The sequence below is a fragment of the Natator depressus genome, chromosome 20, assembly GCF_965152275.1.
Source record: "Natator depressus isolate rNatDep1 chromosome 20, rNatDep2.hap1, whole genome shotgun sequence".
In the NCBI taxonomy this organism is placed as follows: Eukaryota; Metazoa; Chordata; order Testudines; family Cheloniidae; genus Natator; species Natator depressus.
The window spans coordinates 9,905,166-9,929,411 of record NC_134253.1 but is presented as its reverse complement, the minus strand read 5'-3'; positions in this window follow the sequence as shown (position 1 = coordinate 9,929,411).

The window sequence follows — 24,246 nt, the reverse complement described above, 5'->3', positions numbered from 1 at the left end:
TCTGATGATAATATTGGCCCTAGTCTTTGCAATCAGCCAGGGATTTGCACCTGAAGCTGTCATGCTACCAGGAAACCAACAGCCACTGCTCATTTCCAGAGTGAGCTCAATTCAGGCGTCTAGAGAGGTAGATGTTTCCAACAATACACTCCAGTTATACCAGTAAAAATAGGTCTTTAGGATGTCAAAGCAGCTATTAATGAATGGAAACAGGATGACACTTAATTTCTCTCCGCACCCCACCTTAACATGTTCTTGGACCTTCCTGCAGAAAGAGCCAGGCTATTAACCCTTAGGAATGATCCCAAACTGTCTGCTGCTTAAATGAAGCCCTACATCTCCTAGTAAAGCTGTGGGATCCATGTTTTACCAAGATGAATGCAATAGGTAGCGGTATATACCTGTCCATCGGCAGACCTTTGCTGAGGAGGCTGGAGATCACTGCCTCTTGGTGATGGTGAGCTAAAATGGACACTGCCTCCACCAGGAACTGCCTCAAGCTGCCCTCCTGGATAGTAGGCATGTGGCGATATAGTATAGCCAGGATATCGGGCACCTGGAAGGAACAAAACCAGAAAGAAATGTCCCTTTTTCTTTCTCTCCATTCAGTCTACAGAATCAAAACCTTTCTTTAGCCATTTGCTGCTTTTTTAGAAATGCCTCACTTCAAGAAGCAAATGTTCAAATCCGTCTGCGTAACTTGAACCCACACAAATTGCCCACACACGGCTGTAAAAATTATCACTGACACACACATAGACATACCAGGTAATTGAATGTGGTGGTGCCCAGCTATGCATTACATAAACCAGTTCACATGCACAAAAGGTGGCTTTGCTTGCCCAGATTTTGCAGGTGTGATTTAAGCAGCCAAATCTGACCATTTGCCTCGAAGAATGCAGAGCTCATCAACAACCACAAGCACAAAATATGCAAGTGCTTTAAAGACAGTGTGTAAATGCCTGGGACTATGAACAGGGGACTACCTCTCATATTCATTCCTAGCCCTTCACATCTTCAAAACACTGTGCAAACATGGCAGTTCTGCTGCGAGGGTTCCCTGTCCTGAGGCCTTTCACCAGCCTTGTTAGAAGATTTGTGGAGAGCTCCTTTCATCTAGCCCTAATGCACTGGGCTCCAGAATAAGGCATATAAATAGTGGATCCCAAAGACACTAGAGTTTTCTCCCTCCCTCCTTCTCTTCTTAAAGGGAGGGTAGGTCTACACAGCAAAAAAATCCTGCAGCACTGAGTTTCAGAGCTCAGGTCAACCTGGGCCTGTGGGGCTTGCATGATGGGGCTAAAAGTGGAGCTGTTCCTGCTCGGGCTGGAGCCCAGGCTCAGAAACCTGGCAAGATGGTGGCAATAGCCCAGTGCTCTTTTTAATCCATGTAGCTCTTAGCCATAGGCCTCCTAATACCTGGAGGCCTCCAAGTGCCAGTCATTCTGTCTTCTTGTATTTTCCCCAGAGTCTGTTTTCTCAAGCCTTTCTTGGCTGAATACTGTGGCAACAAGCTAGACCAATAAATAACCAACCATCTTCCTTTTCCCTTGGATTATCTCGGTCTACTGCTATTGATTCGGCCATTGCCTATCTTAGGGTAGGAACAGAGATGGAATCGACTCTATGTCCGAGGGGCAGAAACAGCAAGATTTTTCTTCCTTACACGTGAGGGCAAAGATCAAAAAGCCTAGAGTTTAGGCAGAAAAGCTCTCCAGTTCCCAGTTTTACCTGGTCCAGCATGGCATCTCCACACTCCTTCAGGATGATCTTCATCCACAGTCCAGCTGCCGTGGCACAGGTGGGGCTAGCAGACAGCAGACCACCCAATGTGGCCGCAATAAAGTCTGTGGCCTGTTCGGAGGGAAAGTACTCACTAACAACCTGGGAACAAATCAAAACCAGGAGAGACCGCAATGATGTTTGGCTCCAGCACTTTTAAAAATGGAAAAATATATATACCTGCATCAGCAAATGGTGAATTAGCCTCCTGTCTAGCTCGCCATTTGGGATTACAATTCTCTCTCTAGTCTATAGACTACATTTTTGTCTTCTACACTGATGATATCAGGTTAGAAGCAAAGACTCTGTTGCATAGTTAGCACAACATTGTACTGGATATGCAGGAGGTAAGTTTCCCCTTTGTAGTCTCTTACATACACTGCATCTTTTTACAGCACATAGAAGTCAGTCAAGAGAGGCGTGCACACAAATATCGGCGAAGGCAAACCCACAAGGTGACAGAATGAATCCTGGGTGGTTTCTCAGCTTGATGTTCCACTAACACAGTTTTTCTCCTGGATGGCAGGGCCGGCTCCAGGCACCCACCGAGGAAGCTCGTGCTTGGGGCGGCAGATTGCAAGGGGCGGTGTTCCGGACAATCTTAGGGCGGCATGGGGGCTCTTTTATTTCATTATTTTTTTGTGCTTCACCGCTCTGGATCAGTGAAAAAGCAAGAGCCGGCCCTGCTGGATAGGTACATGTGTGTGCATCCGCGTGCGCATTTTCATGGGTGTGCAACGTTCTGTGGAATCTGGTTTTTACGTGGCATTCAGAGCACACATCTATGAAAAGCATCTTGCTGGTTACTAGCAACCAACACCCCGCTCCCACAGCTCGCTCCGAGTACGGAAAGGCATCATGAAAGAGCAAATGTCAAATGAACTGTGGCCGGTCACTCGCACATCCGCACAAGCTTTTTGAGTCAGTTACCCTGGCCATTTTGGAAGATGCCTGAAACAGAGCCTCGGGGTCTGGAGCTGTTACTGCTTCATGGAGACATCTCAACTCCTCCTCTGCTGAGCCCAGGTTTATGGACTGGCCTGGAGTGGAGAAAAGGAGAAAAAGTACTGTAACGATTAAGGAAACTGAACCCCTACTGCATGGTTCTTCATACGGGAGGATCCATGTGCTATGTTGTCATCAGCATAGTGTAAAATCTTGGCCCCACTGAAGTCAATGGCAAAACTCCTGGTGACTGGAATGGAGTCGGGATTACACCCTGAAATGTCTGAACGTTACCAGTCGTGGTATGTTATTGTGAATGATCCAGGATTGAACAAGCTCTGTGTTCAGCTTGGAGCAGCTTTCTGTGGGTGCCTGGTTTCAGTAGTCTCTCTGCTCTCACTATTTACATCTCAGCTCCTATTCAAGTACAACTCATGCAGGTAGATCAGAGGTTCCAGTTCAGAGGTGAATCCCTCCCCCAAACTCTCCTTGTAAAAGAGACGGGGATAGACAAAAAACTTTGGCAAGAAACCCAGGCTCATCAGTCACTTCTAAACAATGCTGGGATTACTATGTTGTACATTCAAAGGCTGGAGTCCTTTATTCTGTTTCTGAATCACCAACACTGTTTTTAGGACTGATTAAGAATAATTGGAAATAGGGTGACCAGGGGTCCCGATTTTATAGGGACAGTCCCCATTTTGGGGTCTTTTTCTTATATAGACTCCTCTTCCCCCCCACCCCCTGTCCCGAGGTTTCACATTTGCTGTCTGGTCACCCTCATTGGAAATGGCCTTAAACGATAACCAAGCTCTATCCCTTATCATCTAACCATTAGGTGAAGAGAATATCCTACTCTTTCACAGAGGGGAAAAATGGCCTCTACTTACTCCAATAGCTCTGAATGCTCATGACAGAGGGCTGCTGGAAGAACTTTTTGTTTACAGAATTATTCCAGGAAACCCCTCCAATCAAGCCAGTGGCAGGGGAAAGAGAATGAAAATGTTTAGTACCAAGGGCTTGTCTCCATGGAGATATTCAAGAAAGCTAATCCCCATTCATTTTCAAAATGCATTAGTTAAACTTCATTCAACACCTATGGGGACACACTTATTTAGAATTAAAGTGGCCTTCATTCAGGTTAGTTTCATTCATGGAATTCACTACAATTAATAAGGCCCATTTTAATTCAGAATCCGAGCATCCACACATGTGTTTAATGACATTTACCTCATGCACTTTAAATGGACACCTTTAGTTCATTTGGATTAACTTTCCTTAGTGTCCCTGTGTAGACAAGCCCGAAGGAATTTAGCGCTTATCTACCTGTATGCAGACCATTTATTAGTTGTACAGTTCCCAAAAGTGTGCTAGGCTCTTTACACATCAGAATCTTCTCTTCTAATGAGGTATTTACAAGATGCCCACCATTCTGTTATCTAAGCGACAACAGACAGGACAGAAAGAACTAGATAGGCAGACAAATGGACATTACAACAGTGAAAGAAGGTGAAGAATTCCTTATACCTGCTAATGGTCTCCTCACCTTGTATACAGAGAAGGCAGCTGATACAGTCAACCACCCACTGACGGGACGTGGCCAGCGAATCACAGCTGTATGGTGCTATTAGTCCAATCAGAGATCCAAACCCATCAAAAGTTCCCTGAGTCTAATGAAAAAAGAACGAAAAACGAAGAATGAATGGTCTCCAGTTGGACTAGACTTCACTTGCCATCCTTATTGTTCAGACCAGTCACCTCTGTGTTTTTGGGGAACCAGGGCGCAGTATCTAGCCTGTCTGACTCATGAAAGACACCCCCCGCCCCCACCAGTCTCTGTTGGAACCAAAACCCATCAGAGAAAAGGCTTGCAGAGAACAATGAAGGGTGTTGGGAGACACACCTAGACCCCTCCTGAGAAGGGTGACAAGATTAAGACATCTCCATTTGCATACAGAATGAAGAACAGAGACAACTCCCCTAGCCTCATCTGCATGAAAGATGGGATAGGAATTAGCATGAAGAATGAGGAACAGAGAACCGCACTGAACACTGGGACCAGAAAAGCAGGGACGCACTGCATCATGGGAATCCCTGCTCCAGATGCTAATGAACCTACGCCTGCACACACCTAGCTCAGCAATTATCAGACCAATTCTAGTAATAAATCTTTATTATCCTAAAATACTGAAGCAGCCTAGTTGTCTTGTGAGCTCCCTGGAAAAAACCACCACCCATACCCAAGAGCGATCAGCTCCTATTGTCTAGCCTAAAGAAAACCCTTGAAAACCCATCAGTTTACCCATAAACAAATCTAGTGTTCTCCCTTGAACCACTGTATTTTCTCTACAAACCCCCTACCTATGCCCAAGTAAGGGTTCTGATGTATAGACCCAAACTCTGCTTCAGTTCCACTGGGATTCCATCTCCTGACTGATCGTGCGGGGGCCTCTGCCTGTCTCCAGCACTCAGGACCCTGAGCTACCACCATCACCTGGGAACCCCGCCCAGTTCAAGCCTCATGGAGTGGGTGATATCCCCCCCCCGTCCCTCCGTTTTCTTTTCTTCCTCAGGTATTAACCTTTCAAATGTAACCATTATGTTTGTTTAGCCCTCCTTGTGTAGTTATCACTATTATTCAACAAATAACTTTTATGGTTCAGCTGGTTGCTTCTCTCTCTCTCTCTCTCTCCAAATTTTACTCTGTATTTTCCGCTTCCCCCATTTACTCTGCAGCAACCCTTCTTTTACCTAAGCTAAAGATCCCGGTAGCGCCCAAAAATACTGTGGGGTTTGCTCATGAAGTGGGTTACTACCAGTACAATTGTAACGTGAAAGTGGGATAGGGATGTGTTAAACTTGGGGCACATAAGAGGGGAGCAGCTGGAAGTGCTGCGTAACCCAGCCCAGTGAGCACAGGGACATACGAGAGGATCAGCTGGAGAGGGCTGATGGACCTGGTCCGCTCACACTTGCTCTGCTAGTGTGTGCGTGCGTGCGCGCGTGTTCATCTAGTTCTAGGGCTGGAGGGACCCAGCCCTGGGGAACCGAGGTCCTGCAGGGCAGCTCCATTGGGAGGGCACTTGCAGAAGGAAGGAGTAGAGCTCCATAGGAACACACAAGTGACATAAGCAGCACAGTAATAGAATTACAGACCCTCCCCCTCCCCCCAAGAAGAGTAACCCTAATCAATGAGCCTACGCCAAAGTAACAGGCACATCTGGTAACATTGTGCCCCTGATTCCTGTACCGTACTGGGTAATGCACTTTGGAAAACATAATCCCAATTGTACATAGAAATGGATGGGGTCTAAATTAGCTGTTATCACTCAAGAAAGAGACCTCAGAGTCATTGTGTACAGTTCTCTGAAAGCATCCGCTCAACATGCAGTCAAAAAAGTTAACAACATGTTAGGAACCCTTAGGAAAGGGATCGATAAGAAGACAGCAAATATCATTATGCCACGATATGAATCTACAGGACCCCCACACCTTGAGTACTGCGTGCAGTTTTGGTCATCTCATCTCAAAAAGATGTGTTAGAATGGGAAGAAATACGGAGAAGAGCAACAAAAATTAGGCCTATGGGATAACTTCTCACCCAAGGGAGATTAAAAAAAGAGCGACATTTCAGCTTGGAAAAGAGACGACTAAGAGGGAATATGCTAGAGGTCTATAAAATCATGACTGGTGTAGAGAAAGTCAATAAGGAAGTGTTATTTAGCCCTTCACCTAACACAAGACCAAGGGGTCCCCCAATGAAATTAAAAGGCAGCAGGTTTAAAACAAACCAAAGGAAGCATATCTTCACATAATGCAGTCAGAAGACAGGATACCGGGCCAGATGAACCATTCTTTTGCGGGAGGCAGGTTAGCCATTCTTATGTTTTATGTTCTTAGCTGGTTAAATAGAAATTTTCCTTTACCACCCTGGGAGCATAAGAACCAAGAATGCATTTGTGACACTGGCAGACCAGGCAACCTGTGTATGACCCATAATAACTTAACAAGAGGCACTTCCACTGTATCAAGACAGTTCACTTGCATGTGAATTTCAAAGAGAGGGATTAGACTAGCAAACATCAACTCATTCAAAAATGAACAATAGATGCTAAGCCTATTTGTCTGTGTTGATCTATACGCGGTTAGAAGTTTCACTATGTAACCAAATTAGCTTGTAGATGCTCATTCCCTTTCAGGTCTTCATTATGTATGCAAGGTGTTCAGTTAACCTTAAAATCAAAGATGTAAGATACTGCAGGAAACTAATAATTTCTACTTGGTCTTCAGCTTAACTCTCTGTGTTATAATGGAAGAACGGCTAATCACCTTATGCGAATGAGTAACTAGTTTACTGTGTATGCACACGCAATAGAAGATTAGCTTCAAAGCCAAGTACAGGAGGCGATCTGCATTGCCTAGTCTTTCTCGGGGGAAGGTCCTGCTGTAGCCATTTTTGTGAGGTAGGCTTGTCAGCCTGCTAGAATAGCTAGAAAAGAGAAGGCTCGGGCCTCATCCTGTCATCTCTAGTCTGCTGAAACTTTGAACAGGGAAAGTGTAAGCCATAAGACAGAGAGCTTCCAAATCATCATTTGAAAGAACCTGGAAAATGCATGGAAAAACTAACAGACTTTACATCTAAGCTGCCTTTGGATTCTGATCTGTTGGAATGATTCCAGAGAGACTTGTACAAGCCAGCAGTTTATTCCATCACTGTTGTGATCCTGAACTATGAACATTGACAGTCACTTATATGGATATTGATCTTTTAACCATTTGTAACTCTCTTCTTTCTTTTAAGAAGAAATCTTCAATTTAGTTATTAAGGATTGGCTGGCAGCATGCTATTTGGGAAAGACCTGAGATTCACATTGACCTGGGGATAAGCATCTGGTCTTTTATGATGGGTGAACCTCACATATGGTGAATCAGGTTTTCAGTAACCCCTCACTATATTAGACTGGGCTGTTTAGATGGGAGCCTAGGTCTGGAATGCCAAAAGGGGACCGTGTTTGGCATTTTGTTAACTAGGGTGGAAGCTCTTTTGCTGTTGACTTGGTGAATGTAATTCTAGAATAAGCCATCAGTTTGGGGGATTGTCTGCCCTTTACTTCTTGCAGTCTGCCCGGAGTGTGGTCACAGCATTGTTGTGTAAACCTCTCTCTTATGGAAGCAGAGGGATCTTAGTCACTTTGAGATCCCAGCTGCTGCCCTGGAAGTGTTTTTCATGCATTTGCTTTGAGTGTCAGATCGGATATAAGCAGGGAAGTCAGCTCAAGGAAGAGGAAGGCTATACTCACTGTGCTATGAACTGTCTCTTGATAGGCAGTCAGCAGCTGGATGGTGGCCTGCAAGGCCCTTTCTCTCTCCCACTCCTTCTCTGAACGGAGCCATGTCTCTAATAGCTGTTGGTAGAGCAGGGGAATGGACAGAGTTAGTACCAGAAAATCCCTCCCAAAAGTTCCTCTTAAACAGGTTTAATTGTCACTAAAATCCCTCTCCAAAGCATCCGACCTCCATGGAGCGAAGGAATTACATGTCTAATGGAAGTCCCAGGGACCAGATTCACCTCTGAGTGATTGAAGCCAAAGGAGTTACATGAGAGATGAATCTGGGCCCCTGTATGTGAGGTCTCCTGTAGACTGTCTGATGGGAGCTGTCTACCACATTGCATGCTGTTTGATGTCTGCTGCTGTGTTCTGTTTCCTGGGCAACTTCTCCCACGTGGAGTGGCCAAATGACAGAGAGGAGCATTTCTTTTTATTAATTTGAAGAAGAGCAGAGAAGTTCCCCCCCCAGCCCAGCTCCTTTTAGAACTTCATTTTTATACTGAAGGTGCATCAAACTCCCCACCCCTCAGCTCTTCAGGATATTCTGTTCATGTCTGAGGAACAGGAAGTCTCCTCTGGATGAGTTTCCATACACAGGGCTTAACTCAATATGAATGAATTCCTCTTTGAAGAAGTGATCAGTTTCAACTGGTTCTCTTGGATTTGGCTACTGCAGTGGTGATTTTCTTGCCGGTCCAAGTAGTGTCAACTACACTGTAAGAAGTTGGTCCCAATCCAGCCCTGGCATAAAATGGCATAGCTTCTGTGGATTTCAGCGGGGCACATGCCTGCTTATCCCAGGAAGAATTTGGTGCTTTTTCGCCAACAATTCACTCCATTGTGGAAAATTCCTCCACAACTGAAGCTTGACCCCCTAAATCTCTGACTCTTCCCTGCAGTAACACAACAAACAAACAAACAAACAAACAAACAATCTCCACCATGGTTCAATGGTCTACTCACTTGAAACATTTCCTGGAACCAGTGTGCGGTTGGTTCTTCCTCCAGCAAAGTCTTCATTAGCTTGCCAAGGGCTTCCAAGGACTCTACGTACAGTGACTGAAACCAGAAAAGAAGGAGTGAGGCTCAGCACAGATAATTTGTGTGTGGGGGGGGCGGGGGGACTGGGGGCTGGGGAAAGCTAACCATAACCTTGCCAGGGAGGCCATGTGTGACTGCCATCACCCAGTGCCTGCTGGGCAGAAATACAGTGGATGGTGCCTGAGGAGAACTGTTGTCACGTACCTGTATAGGCAGAGCATCCTTTGCTGTCTCACCTTCCTCTTTCATCATCTTCTCCAAGGGAGGGAGGGGAAACAAACTTTTGAAACACTGATGAAGGAGCTCACGGTTTTCCTTCAAGGTCAAAGACGGTTTGAGTTTGCTGGCAGAAGAAAGAGAGAGAGAGAAAAGTCATGCATTAGACTCAGTACCACCTCCAAGTAAAAGAAATGGGTCCAATGACTGGAGATTGTCTCAATCTAAAACCCCAAATGCAAACAACCCTTCACTTTGCAGCTGAGCACCTCTTTGCACCTCTATTAAGTATTGGCTCATCGAGAAGTAAAGCTAAAGCTTCAAGTCCCCTTTTTAGAGAAACCCACAAGCTTCCTTCCCCCTGCCAGCAAGCCAGACACCTCCCTCCCCATCTAAACTCTCCTGCATTGTACTGCATGCCCCACAACCTCCAAGTTTGTGTCTTTCAAGCACAAACCTCCAAATGGACACATTCAAACCCTCAAGAACTAAAGTTCTGCTGGTGAGCAGCATGTGAGCCAAACCCGGCAGGCATCAAACTGCTCCCAACCTGGCACTCATGAACTAACAAAGACGACGTCACAGTGCCAGGAAATATGGCAGAAAATAGCCTACCTCAGATGTCTAATGGCAACAATTGCCTTGTAGCGAACTGGAGATGCCAGGGAATCCAGTGGTTCCTTTTTAATGAAGTCCTGAAATACATGAATAGGGAAATGAAAAAAATGGGAAATGGATTTGAAAGGCAGAGAGCCTTCCTCTCACACCCTGAAACAGGGCCATATGCCAGACCTGTAATAAACAGACACCGTGCTCGGCAGGCTCTCTGCCTCAGAAATGGACCGTAGGGCCATCTGCAGGCTATACAGAGGACAGAAAGATAACTCGCCAGACGCAAGCCATTCCTGCCACTTACAGCCCACAATAGGTCGGCATCCCTGCCAAGCTCAGAGTGGACCCAGCAGCATTCTGGGTGCCATGCAGGTAGCTTATGAGACTGCAGTGGTACAGTCACAGCCAATGGATAAAACAACATCTACCTGGAAAACCAGTCTTATGACATTACAACAAACTCCTTTGTACTTCAGTCCTCAAAGCTCCTAATCACTCACCAGCATGTAGCCAAGGAGCTCCAGTTTGTAAGAGAAGTTGAACTTCTGGGAGTCTCTGGTCTCCAAAATGGCACAGCTAATCTCCGTGACATTCTGGATGAGGGTTAATTTTAGGTGCACGTCCTACATAATCCAGAAGGAGAAACAAGAGGATGTGGATGAGAAACGGAGAGAAGAACCAGAGTCCAGAAGATAAAGATCAGGAATTAAATCTAGCCTCAGGAGAGGAGAGAGGTGTCCACAGACTCCAGAAGGCAGAGGACCCTGGCTCTGCACCCACCTCAGAAGAAGAGAAAACCCAGGTTCATGAAAGAAATCCAGGGCCACTTACACCAGAGCAGCCAGGACTCCTGCTTGATGTAGCAAGGAAATCAAGCTCTATGCAATTTAAACAAGCAACTTGTGGATAGAAAAGGCAAGAGCTGAGGGCAGATTATTTAGAATTTACCTTGTTTGTAAGAGCGATGCCCAGCACCTGAAAAACGAAATGCAAAACAGCTATTAGCAATGTCTATAGTCCCACATAACACACATCCTCAAAATGGCCTGGCTGGTGAATATGGAGCAGAGAGAAATCATGATTGTTAAATCTTCCAAAAGGCAGGAAATGTATTCAGAGGGGGTGTTTTGCAGAGGTCAAGATCAGGGGCCATCCTACGGAATATTTGCATTTGTGAACTTCTGGAAGATATCCGTTTGGTTCAACTGTGATCAACTTTTTTGACAAAGGCTAAATGAGAGTCTCACTTAGACAGGACAGAATTGAATGGCAAAGTGACGTGGCGAGGTTGCACTGAGAGGAGAGTCAGTACCAGCAGTCAGACACCTAGGGAACAGAAATAACGAGCACACAGACAAACAAGACGACAGAGAAGAGGTAAGGGAAGTAGTGAGTCCAAGAAACAGAGTGACAGCAAAGAAACTAAATACAAGTTAGCACCATTCTCTCTTGGTTAGCAAAAGATAGAGCTAGATACACATACATATTAGGGGAGTTAGAGTGGTATTCTGAATAGCCTGAGTGTGACTGCGTCTGAATTACTGTGTAGCTGTGCTCGACAGAATTTCAGAAGAATATAGAAAAACTAGAGAAAACACAAAGAAGAGCAACAAAAGTGATACAACATGTGACAGCTCACGCTCCATCCATTACAGTTTTAAATTTCAGTTATGTGACAAATTATTGCTCAAAGGAGAGTTTTAGAAAATACAAGCCCTCTCTCTATAAACTCAGAGGCAATGCTATAACTTCAGGGTAATGCCCCTCACAGTTGTCACGCAAAAGCTCTTACCTGACAACTGGTTCTGTAATGGTGAATGACGTTCCTTGTGATGTCTGCCTCTACTCGGGAGAGAAGCTGCTCTTTTGGAGCATGGACAGCCACGTTGCTGTATGTCAGCATCAGGGTGCGGCGAGTCTTGCCTCTTGTCCCATGGTGGTAATCCTAGACAATAGGAAACGTCACTAGAGACAAGTTCTTCTGATTCATTTGGCCTTGGAATGAATCAAACATTGGTGGAGCTGGGCCCCCGAGCCTTGAATACTGCTGGAGCCCGGGCACCATGAGCCCATAGAACTCGCCGCCCCGTCGCCATCATTCCCACTGGGTAACTCTGACCTAGAGAGCCGAAAAGGCTGAACCGACAGCAGTGGAGTACACGGGAGCTTAGTCATTGACACTGGTGGGTACAAGATCAGGCGCTAAATGTCTTGCCTAAGGCTGCACAGTGAGTAAATGGCCGAGCCAGCAATGGGAGCCCAGAGGCCTAGTCTCCTGCGCTATCCTCTAGATCAGTGGTGTTCAACCAGGGGGACTTCTGTACCCCTGAGGGTCTGCAGGGGTCTTCCAGGGGGTATATCAACTCATCTAGATATTTGCCTAGTTTTACAGCAGACGACAAAGAAAGCACTTGCAAAGTTACTAACTCAAATTTCATACAATGGCTTCTTTAGACTACTCTATATACTGCCCACTGAAATGCAGGTACAATATTTAGATTCCAGTTGATTTATTTTCTAATTCTAGGGCAAAAATGGGAAAATAGGCAGTCTTTTTTTCAGGAATAATGTGCTAGGACACTTTTATAATTTTATGCCTGATTTTGTAAGCAAGTAGTTTTTAAGTGAGGTGAAATTTGGGGTACACAAGACAAATCAGACTCCTGAAAGGGGGACACTAATCTGGAAAGGTTGAGAACCACTGCTCTAAATCAGAGGTTCCCTAATTGTCATCCGTAGACCACTGGTGGTCTACCTAAAGCGGGTTGGTAAGCCACATGCTGCTTGCAACACCTCCTCATTTCCAGCTACTAACCTGGAATAAAAAACAGCTAAAAATACCTTCAATGCTTTTCCATGCAAGCAACTGATGTAGTTCCCACACATTGTGCATGGGAGGGGCGCTCAAGCCATGAGACATCAGACCATAAAAATCATTTGAGAGAACCCCAGCTCCACATTGTGCTCCTCTCTGCTTAACTGCAGGCATCACGTAGAACGCATACATTGGGGGACAATGCTAGCTGACCGGAGCAGACACTACCGTGGGGCTGCTGCCCCTGCTTTAGAGGGAGAGGAAGTTTGAGAGAACCCCCTGGCTCCTTTACCTTCAGGCGGCTGACGAACCCAGAAATCTTAACCTGGCTCATTGCAGCCCCAAACTCCTGAAGTGCCTTCAAGGTGAGGTCCAAGTGGCTCGCAGCACAGACTGCGAGGATGGAAACGACTCCCTGTCACCCAAGAGAAATACAGGTTAGGATCGAACCAGGTGCCTGATAGATCCCACGAGTCCATTCCTTTCACCCAAAGTGGTGTAAAGTGCCAATCAGGCCTGAGACACATGGGGAGCGGGCGCTGAGTGAAATAGCAATCAAGAGGATAGGAAGCAAAATGGCATCTGTCCCAGGCCAACTCAGAGCTGAGCCCCACAGGGAGCATTCAGGGATTACTTGGCAAAATGGGGAGAGGGACAGAGGCCTCACCTGTCTCTCAGGGGCTTCCATATAATCTGCTGTCGTCAGAAGTGTATGAATCTGTGATTTAACATGGACCAGGTCCTGACAAGCTGCTAAGGACGTTCCTAGCGCCTTATACAGGAAACTCTGAAAGAAAGAGACCAGCCCTGGGATATCAGGAACACAACGTGCCTGTCAGTACAGACCCAGCTCAGCAACACTCAGGAAGGAACAAGATAGCCAAGTCCAAGCACTCAGCCTGCAGAAACATCCCATCGTCTAGCCCAGCCAGAGAACCAACAATGCAGTACAGAGAAGCAGCCTGTCCAAGCAAATATTGGAAGGGCAGGGGGGCAAGAGAGCAGGGAAGAAGTACAAACACATTTTATACGCAGAATAAAATATCAAATAATGAAGCCTTGAGAGAAGCCTGATGCAGCCCTCCAATCAGAATTTCAGGGGAAAGTAACTAGAAACTAAACCTTAACAGAGAACAAACCTTCTCTTTGGAGGGGCTGGCATAGCCACCCATCTGCCAGCTCAACTCAAGGGATATCTGGCTGCTCCAGGCACTGTCGTCTATCATCTCCAGAGATGTTCTTAGGAACTGAGTGTAAAACCAGAGTTAAAGCAGATGGTTAATTGCAAAAATGTGGGGGTTGTTGTGGGGTTTGGGGTTTTGGTTGGTTGGTTGGTTTTTGTTTCCTTGTTCTGTTGTAAACTTTCCAATATTCAGGTGTCATGGGAAGATTATTTCCCTATTGAGAACTATAAACATCGACAATCCAGACTTCCTCTGCCTCTTGTTCTTGAACCTTTGCCTGAGGATTCCTCTCAGTCCCCAAACCCAGATGGACAATGAATTGGAGAATGAGATGGAGCCAAGACATCTGACCATTGAGGAATGATTTTCGAGTGGATGGACGATGGGTCTAGTCAACTTTGAAGAAAGGGCCCTGGACTACGAAGGACCAGGCACCTTCTCTGAAGTGCTATGGACCCTTTATGACACCTCCCGAGGGTACCCAGGGTTGTGAGGGACCTCACTACCACCTGCCCTTAGCACGAGGAAGCCTTCTCTGTGCCTGCCAAGTGTCAGCTCCTGACTCTGCCAGTCACAGGAAACACAAGCACACCCTTCTCACCCCATCCAGGCTCCACTGTCCTTCTACAGATAAGCAATCGGTACACTCCACCCGCCCAGCCCTCTGGGCATCCCCAGAATGTCCAGCCCCTGTTCCACTGGACACTCACAGAATTCAGAGGTTTGCTACACACCACCTTACCAGTTTCACCTCAGCATCACCGCTCCATTTCACACACTTCGATACATTGACAGTGAAAACAAGTAGAGTTTAATTCACCAAGATCAGAGATTTGAGAAGCAGCAAGAAAAATTAATGGAAACAAATGGTTACATAAAAAGAAAATCCTAACACACTTCTAGAGCTTCAACTTAAAGAACCAAACAGTCCCCTGTCTCACAAGGGATAGCTCCCCCAGATCTCTCTCCCAGCAGGAAACACCCAGACCAAATGTGATCCTCCATTCATAAGACAAGCCACTTGGCAATTTGTCCAATAGGTGAAGGATACCTGGTGCAGGATACCTCTGGACCTCCAGATATAGTTCCAAGCATCCATTGTTCGCTTGTAAACAGGGTACCCCCTATTGTTTGTTTGTTTTTCTTGTCTCGAATCTCCTCTGGAGACTTTGCAATCACTTGATTAGAATTTTGCTCTATTGATTAGCATCCACTGGGAATAATTACTCCGTCTACATACAGCCATTCAAGCAGCTAAGCATCTTCTGCCTGAAAGAAACTTCTTTATCGCCTTCTGGTGACCAGCCCCAACTCACAGACCTTCAAAGCATCAATTTCAGTAGACAACCAGAACGCCTTAGATATTATCCATCCAGTCACTGTGCAATGATTATGAGGATTATGCCGTGTGGCACAGGCATCCAGGAAAGGCTTTACATGACACCCTTTGATGATATAGAGATCAGATCCAGGGAATCCTGGGAACCCTATGCACTCCTGTGGCCTCTGTCAGTGGGTACCCAAAGGACCCGGGGTCACACCCTCAACTCCCATTGAAGTCAGCCAGAGGTTAGTAACTCTCAGCACTTTGCTGTTTCAGGCCCGACTTTTGAACAGCAGCCAGGAAATATCAGAAGCCTCACAAGAGAACCTAATCTTAGTTGATTTTTGAGCCCAAAGAATTTCAAATGAGGCTGGATCTGGAATGGGAAATTCTAGAGTGTAATCCAACCCCAAATGGAACTCCAAACCTTCTGGGGCTTCTTTGTCACTAGGTCCTTTCCTTTCATTTTCAGCCCTCGCCATAAAGATCTTCCTTGTCTGGATTTACATGAGGCTGTAAAGAGCTCTTTCTGACCACAAAGGCTTCTCCATGAGATACAGACACCAAACCTTGTCTTGTCTCTTTTCCTTTTTGGGTTTCTCAGAGCAAGTTTTCTTTTGAGTGGCAAATAGAAAAAAAAATCCTTTAGACGTCCCCCAGTGATGCATTAGCACCATTAGCATATTGGTTTTCTGGTTAAGTTTTGTGTTGTTCCCAGGGGTAATACAGAGGGATTTATAACTAGAGCTGGTTGAACAATAGTAAGTCCATTTCACAAAACAAGTGGGATTTTTTTGTTTTCTTGATTTTTCAACATACAAATGAAAAGTGAAAACACAAAAATATTTTGCTTTTCAAAATCAAAAATGACCATTATTCAATTCTTTGTTTTCCCCATTTCCTTCCCTTTATCCCTCGTCCCCGTGCTTTTTCCCCCCTCTTCCACTTTGTGATTGAAAAGGGCGGGGGAGGGGGGAAGGAGACAAACAGCAAAGCAACTGGGAAAAAAAACCCAAAAAAATCAGCTTCAGTTTCAAAAAACTAAACATTTTCTATTTGGGTTGGGCTTATTTTGTTTTGTTTTGGGGTTTTTTTTGTGTTTAAAAAAAAAAGAACCCTGAAAAATTTGAAAATGTCCCATGAAAATAAAAAGGCCATTTTTAATTGAACAAAAGTTGCAAATGAAATGGTTTGACCAGCTCTGCTTATAATGAATAATTTATCATTATTTTTTTCCCCAGCTGATACATTTGGAGGGGGAAGGGAGGACTGTGACAATACATCTGAAAGCCATCCTCTACCTGAAGCAGCATGTGCTCCCACCGTGCATGGTCCAGGGAATTCTCTGTGTTTCCTATAAAGCAGGAGGCAAAACAATAATGTCACCTAGATTAGCAAGAAGAGTCATCCCAGGTATCTCCTTTGCGATGAGTCCTTCTAAAACTCCTGGTCTGCCAAGCTGTAACATACCTGGGCTTTCAAGGCAAAATGGGACTGTACCTATTGGGTTCTGGGAGAGTCACCCCGCTCCTGTCCTGAGGGGCTTAAAACAGCCCTGGGCGAGGGCTGTAGGAGGGAAAGAGGTGAGAGGTTTTTCGCAGGAGTGGGTGGGTGAGATTCTGTGGCCTGCGTTGTACAGGAGGTCGGACTAGATGATCATAATGGTCCCTTCTGACCTTGCTATCTATGAATCTAGGAAAGGGATTAACAACAGCTGGGCTGACAGGGAAAGCAGCCACAGCCGTAGCCAGGGTAATCAGGGCCGTGGGCCAGTAGGAGAAGGTCTTTCTCTCTAGTTTTGAAGGGAGCAGGGCCTGCCTGCAGAAAGGGTACTGGGAATGAGGGCGGGCTGGGGAAAGGCCAGAGGAGCAGGGAAGCTCTAGGCTGGCAACTCCCCAGGCTATCGGGCCTGGTCCAAGGCCCATAGGGGTACTGGGTTGCAGGGAAAGGCAGCAGACCCAAACCCCCTTGCCTGTGGTGACTGGCTCTTACACTGCAATCTGCCCCAAGGTGCAGGGGCTTGATAGTGATGATGATGATGGGCAGTAGCCCAGACTGAGGCAAGGTGGGGATTAGAGGGTTGGGCGTTCCCCAGAGAAGGGAGACCCATAGAGACTGAGGGGGTACTGCCAGGGGGCAGCACCCTGGGTAAAAAGGGCACCGGGGTCTGAGAGGGACATGGGCCTGCAGAGGGTGCTCTGTGCTGGAAAGAGCTAATTCCCAGATGGCCAGCAGGAGGCGCTGCAGGGGTGAGTCATTGCGCCGTCACAGGGACCTGCGCCAACGTTCTTTGTTGGACCAACAGAAAATGTCCTGTTTCAGAGTAGCAGCCGTGTCAGCCTGTATCCGCAAAAAGAAAAGGAGGACTTGTGGCACCTTAGAGACTAAGAAATTTATTTGAGCGTAAGCTTTCGTGAGCTACAGCTCACTTCGTCAGATGTTACGTACCCTGCTGGCATTTTTATTCAGGGTCCGTCAACCCACCAGGAGTGAGATGCTGAGCCCTCCCAATTCCTCTTGACTTGAATGGGAGCTGAGGGTGCTGAGCACCTCACAAAAGTGTTCAGCACATCAGAAGACTGGGTTTAATAGGAATACAAACTTTTCCTGCAGAATCAGAGATTCTGGACTTGATCCGAACTGGATGTAAATTGGTGTAGCTTCACTGAAGTCAATGGAATTATACTGATTTACATCAGCTGAGAATCTGGCCCTGTTTCTGAGTGTCCAGCTCTAACCTAGCCTTCTTTAATGTCGGCACAATGTAGTGCTGGGGACTCTGTACAGCCACAGCAAGGAGGGAAGATACAGCTCATTTTTTTTAAATCTTTTTCGGAATATCAAACCCACTTGTCCATTGTGGGGTTCGAAGTTCATGAGAAACATATCGGGCTTGTGCTGCACTTAGGGTCTGTCCTGCTCCACAGAGACTAGACAGCCGCAGCTAGTGTCACTGGAGCTCTGCTGGCATAACGCCACCATGTAGACGCAGCCTACGCTGACTGACGGGTTTTTTCCATGGACGTCAATAGATTCATACCACTGTAAAATTGGTGAAAGACATTATTAGGCCCACAATACCTAGATTCTCCCTAGGGCACCCACTTGGCCAGCCTAGCTTTTATGGCTCAGGTTTCCTTACAGAAAGACAAACTCTGGGTTTTTTAATTGAATCCCCCTTGAAAGTAAACATGGGGTTTAATTTTCAGAAAAAGTCCGTTTGCAAAATCAGACTCTATATGTAACCCCAAAATCTTCCACTAACCTCCAGCTTCATGCATATTGACCTTCCCAAAAAATAACCTAGCAAAGGTGTGGGGGAAACTGCTGTGAAATTTCCATTCAGCTGAAACCTTCCTGGCCTGATTCTGCCCTGTTTGAATTGGCCTCAGTGGTTCACAGATATCCAGATGAAGGAAAAGTGTGGGCCTAGAAGCCCCATTTCAATTCCCCACTGTTCCCACGTACTGCAACAGGAATGGCACAACACACGTCAATACGAAGCTGCATTTTCTGGCTTCCCTTCTATTCTCCATGGACCACACTCCTCCTAACTAGCACTTTACCTTCAATGTACTGCAGCAGAGATGGGATCTTTACTCCCCACATCTCACCCACTGCTGCATGGATAGTTTGGTGCAGGGCCTTTAGTAACTGCAAGGCAGCACATCCGTCTCCTTCTCTTTCATAAGGGGATGAGGCTACTACCTGTCAATGAAAGAGAAAAAACAGGCTAAGTTTTGTCGGCACAATACCCGTTTGTTCCTGAGGGAGGGAATAGTTCAGAGACTCTCATTGTGGAGACCATCCAATAGAGTTGTTGCTTCTACTGCAGTGCCTTCCTGAAGAAGAAAGCATTCTAGCTAGTAGGAGGATGCAGAACAGTGTGTCTCAGGAGAGGCCGGAGAGAGAGAGAGCCAATCATACACATTCCTCAGCCTAAGTCAAGCATCTAGCTACAAAACCAATTTGTATAGTTAACTGTCCCATTCCACAGAAAACCTGTTCTCATGATCTACTCACCAGGAGTCGCGCCAGCAGCCCCTGGGGTGTAGGGAGTTGCACTAGGGAAAGAAACAGAATAGCGTTAATTATGCCAGGCTTTGCAGAGAGTCCTGCTGATGTTCTTCACCTATCCATTTCCAACATGCCCACCAATGTTGAATACAGCTGATAATAATTTGCATTTCCATAGTGCTTTCAGTCTGAGCATCTCAAAATGCTCTGCAAACATGTATGAATTCCACCTCACAGCACCTCTGTGAGCTTGGCATGAATTACTCCTTCATTTCACAAGTGGGGAAGCTGAGAGAGAAAGATCAAGTGATTTCCCCAAGGTCACATCAGAATTTTGGTGGCGAGCTGGGAACAGAACCCACATTTCCTAGCTCCCTCCCATGGCCGTGTTGTAATCACAAGACCATCCCTCATTCATTTGAGCCTCCTGATCACAGATGAGAGAACTGGAGCAGACTGAACCTGTTCATTTCATAGTGCCTGGAGAGAAGAAATGAAAGAGTTTCTGTTATAAACCTCGTCCACTGTAGTCGAGGCAAGCAGCTGCTTCTCCTTCCTGCTGCTTTTTCTCAGCCAGTTCCCTCAGGCATCTGCAGAGAGGCTTCAAAGTACCCGTGTACTGAGCTGGCACCACATACTCCAGCAGCCTTGGCCATAACACCTGCACAGAAGAGCGAGACTGTTCAGTACGGAGCTATTTCCGTTCCCCGACCTCCAGTATCCTGCTGTCTGAATCCCTCCCTGTCATGTAGCTTCTCCTTTGATTCACCACGGACCCTTCCCTAACCTATCACCTCATCTCTCTCTCCCCATTAGCTCACTCTACCTCTCCGCTGCCCCCTCACTCTGTCTTTTAAAGACACTATCTTGTTTGGTGAGCAATTGGGCTCTCACCCAGAGATGAATCCTCTTTCCCAGCATTAGAGCATTATGGAGATATTTCAATAGTACCATAAGCTTATCCAGAACTTGACAGACCTATATAAGGCACAGTCCCAGCCCTAATATCTCTTCAAATCCAGGATCATCAACTCTACATTTCAGAAGTATTCATGGGGGATCTAAGGGGAAGTCGCACTCAGACAGTGGAAAGAATTAAGAGACGACCTCTGCAACATGATTCCTTCCAGTTAAGTTGCTTTATATCTTTTCTCTAATGTGAACCGCTTACTCCATGATGAAGGGGTCACATCATCCCTGGCATGAATTTGACATGCTGATCCTCCATTATGCTGACTTTCAGAAAGCTTCCTTGTGGAGGGGTACAAGGAACGTAAGGAAGAAGGTCCCTATTTCAAGAAGCAGTAGCAACAGGTCACTTACTTGGGTCATTCCATTGACTGAGGTGTCCAGACATTGCAAGATGTCAATGCACAGGGTTTGGATCGTGCTTTCTTCCTCAACACCCTGGGCGAGAAGTGTTGTTCCCTGCTGTGAGATAGCTACATAGAACTTATTCGCTAGTAGTAAGACACTGGCAATAGAACCAGTGTCCTTCTCTTACAAAGCCATCTTGAGCATTGACCTGTGCCTGCTTTTCTACGGCACTGGAAGTGCACAAACGTCTGAAGGGAAGAGAATAATAGAAACTCCGAACTGGAGGGTCAGATCCCAGGCTTAGGAAAACCCTAAAATGAAGGGAATGATTCACTGAACACAAAAGAGTTCCCCCAACAGTGTTCAATTTTTTAAAATTTGAAAAACTGTTTCATCTTTTGATCTCTGAGGAAAAACATTCCGATTCTGCCCAGGGGAAACAAATATGCAGAACCAGGGGGATCCAATCTCTTTCTTCTGATGCCCCAACCAGCTTGGTCATTCTGTGTGTAGTGAGTGTGATTCTATCAGTGGGCCTAATTCTCTACTGATTTCAGTTTAAAGGAGACCAAAACTGGCCTGATGAGAAAAAGCAGCCTTCTTTAAGGTGTGTGTGTGTGTGTGTGTGTGTGTGTGTGTGTGTGTGTGTGTGTGTGTGTGTGTGTGTGTGTGTGTGTGTGTGTGTGTGTGTGTGTGTGTGTTGCCACAAGCTCCAGCTTTGTAGAAAAGGGGCCAGGCAGAGCTAAGATCTTCAACAACTTACTGTCAAGTTGAACTCTTTATGTTCATACATATCATGGATTCAGTCATGGAGCACAAAGTGTCTGGAGCCCGGGGCTGTGTCCATGGATAGAAATGCGGATTGAAGATATTTTTAAACTAGTACATGTAGAGTCGAGCATGTAGTGAGTGAAAGATGCAGCAAGCTTGTCCAGGCTCCTGAGACAGTCTGTGATGCAGCCTGCATAACTGAGTGTTTTGCTGATAGTTTAGGTCTGCTGTGACAGCCACAGAACGGGGCATCGTTCTGTTTTTTGGAGAGTCTATTTGAAACAAAAAGATGTGCTTCCTTGTACAAGAACATTGCACTGAAGAATGGTGTTTTCTGACTGGTCAATGACTCATCAGAGGTTGGAGCAGCACAGATAACTCTGTTAGATGGAAATACCCAGTGTGAGATTCTGGTCTCTGTTACACTAGCATAAATCCAGAGTAACACCACTAAAGTCAGTGGAGTTACCTTGACTTTACACCAATATCACGGATCCGATTCTGGCTCTATTCATTCAGTCCAGCTGTCCTGGAGTCAAAACTCCCACTGAAGTCAAGGGGAGCAATCAGCATGCAAGAATGGTAGGACCAAGTCCTGAGTGATAAGAACTCTCCTTACCAGTTTGCTGGTGGACACACTGAACTCGCTGAAAACATATGCTACCAGATCCCATGCTGCACAATTCTCCACACTTCCTGAACTGAGCAGCGTCCTGATGAAATGAAGAGCTGCCTTCCTCACCTGCAAGGGTAGAGATTACACACAGCACTTCTTGTTAGCCCTTCTGCCTGAAATAGGAGCTAGGATATGATAGGAGAGTCCTTATGCTTTTGATTTTGTCTCCTTGGATTAGAAACATGGATACATTTAACACCGGCAGGAGAATGACATGCCTTCTCTATTCTGCAGTCTCTCATCTGGATCGGAATGAAAGCTCCACCCAGATATCCATTCATCCCATAACACTGAAAAAATTGAAATAGTTCACTGTTCCACACACAATCTTACCGTAGCATTCTGATCACTGAGAGTGGATTTCACTGCCTTCACAATCAGAAGCTTTTTACCTCTTGTCTCAGGCACTGAAAGATAAGGAGAGGTGTACAGTACTTCTTTGTTCCACACACACTCACTTTCCACACTGGAATTAATCCTGGATTTCAAAGGGCCCTAGTTAAGAATAGTACCAAGCTTCTCTCCTCTACAGAATCAGCGGGGAAAACGTAGGACCAGATTCTGGTCTCAGTTGCACCAGTGTAAATCTAAAGTAATTCTATTTCTCTAAATAGTGCCATCCTACTACCATGATGGAAATATTATAAAGGAGTTTGATAGACTGAGGAGACTGAAGTTAATCTGTGTTTACACCGGCATAACAGGACTCAGAATCTAGTCTAGAGTGTATAATACTTAGGATTCTCGAGTCAGGAGTATTCTATTTTTATCTGATTATTGTTATCATGCATTAGCCCCAAGTTAACTTCTATATTGGAAGTTGAAAAAGACCTTGACAAATATCTTGGGCTACATTCAGCACTTAGTTGAACGTGTTGATTTCCATATGGGGCCATATGGGGGTAACTTAGGGCAGCATTTGGTCCCTTAGTGGATCTCCAAACCACTGGTGACTGTGTGTTCTAGAGCCTCTGTGCCCCAGGTGCAGAGGTGATGAGTCTGTTGCAGCCCTGCCGTGCCTACAGAGCCTTGGTTCTTTAGCTCAATCTCTAGGAGCTCAAGCTTTTAGCTCTGGATGTCCTCAACTCAACCCTCAGCATGTCGGCCAAGAGGGCAGCTGGCACAGTTGCTCCTGTGTTACTTACAGTCAGCCCCAACAATAGCTCTCAGGAGCTCTAAAGACGCCACACGAACGGCCTCATGCTCAATCTCCAGCTGCTCGTGTAGGAATGCTAGCAGGTCATCAGGAGAAGAACGGGCTGCAAGGGAAGAAATCACATCCTCACTGTCTGCAGAGCTCTTCTTCTTACCGTACCTCACAAAAGTAAGGAAGTTACAAAGAAATCACTGTGTAACTCAGAGTTTCTTCCCCTTACCTAGCAGAAGTACACAATGGAAGAGCTCTTTGTGGTTTTCTATGCTGAGCTGCTTAGCTGGAGAACAGATCTGTGGGAAGAAGGGAAATGGTCAAAGAAAAACTAATCAGAAGCAATGGAAAAGAAAAATGTTCAATTAATTTCTAAGCTTCCACTTCCTGCTGGTCCAACTAGAGGTCTGAACCGCAGGGAGATGGTCCTGCACGCACAGCAAGACTCAAAGACAATGACCAATCCATTAGATAAGAGAAGCTAAAGTGTTTTGAGCAGCAGAGCTGACCTAATCAAGACACAGCCACAGTTTTCACTTTACAACTCTGACTCCCCCTGGTAATTGGCTTATGGTGAAATTGCTTTACAAACTGAGCTGGATAGTAGCTAAGAAAATGAGAGCGCTCCCTGCTTACTCTTGAGCCTGCAGAAATCAGTAAGGCATGAGGAGGTCCCCAGGCTCTGCACGATCATTCCATCGATTTTTCAGTGTTAATATGCTTCAGATCTGCTGTGCCTAAGCTCAAGGGATCCAAGCAAAATCAACCCTCACCTGGTTGTGCAGAGCACTGCAGATGGCTTGAAACTTCCCTTTAGGTAGAGGGATCTTATATTCAACAGAGACCTCCAAGAGCTGGCTCAGACTCTGCAACAGAGGGCGAAAGTCAGATGGTGGGCACACAAAGGAGCCATATGTAGTGACTGAAGCAGATTCAGGGGATTCCTAGATTCCAAAGCCGGACCGGATTCTTGCCATCATCTAGTCTGACCTCCGGTCGGTATGACACAGGCCATAGACCTTGCCCAGAATAATTCCCAGAGCAGAGCTTTTAGAAAAACATACCAATC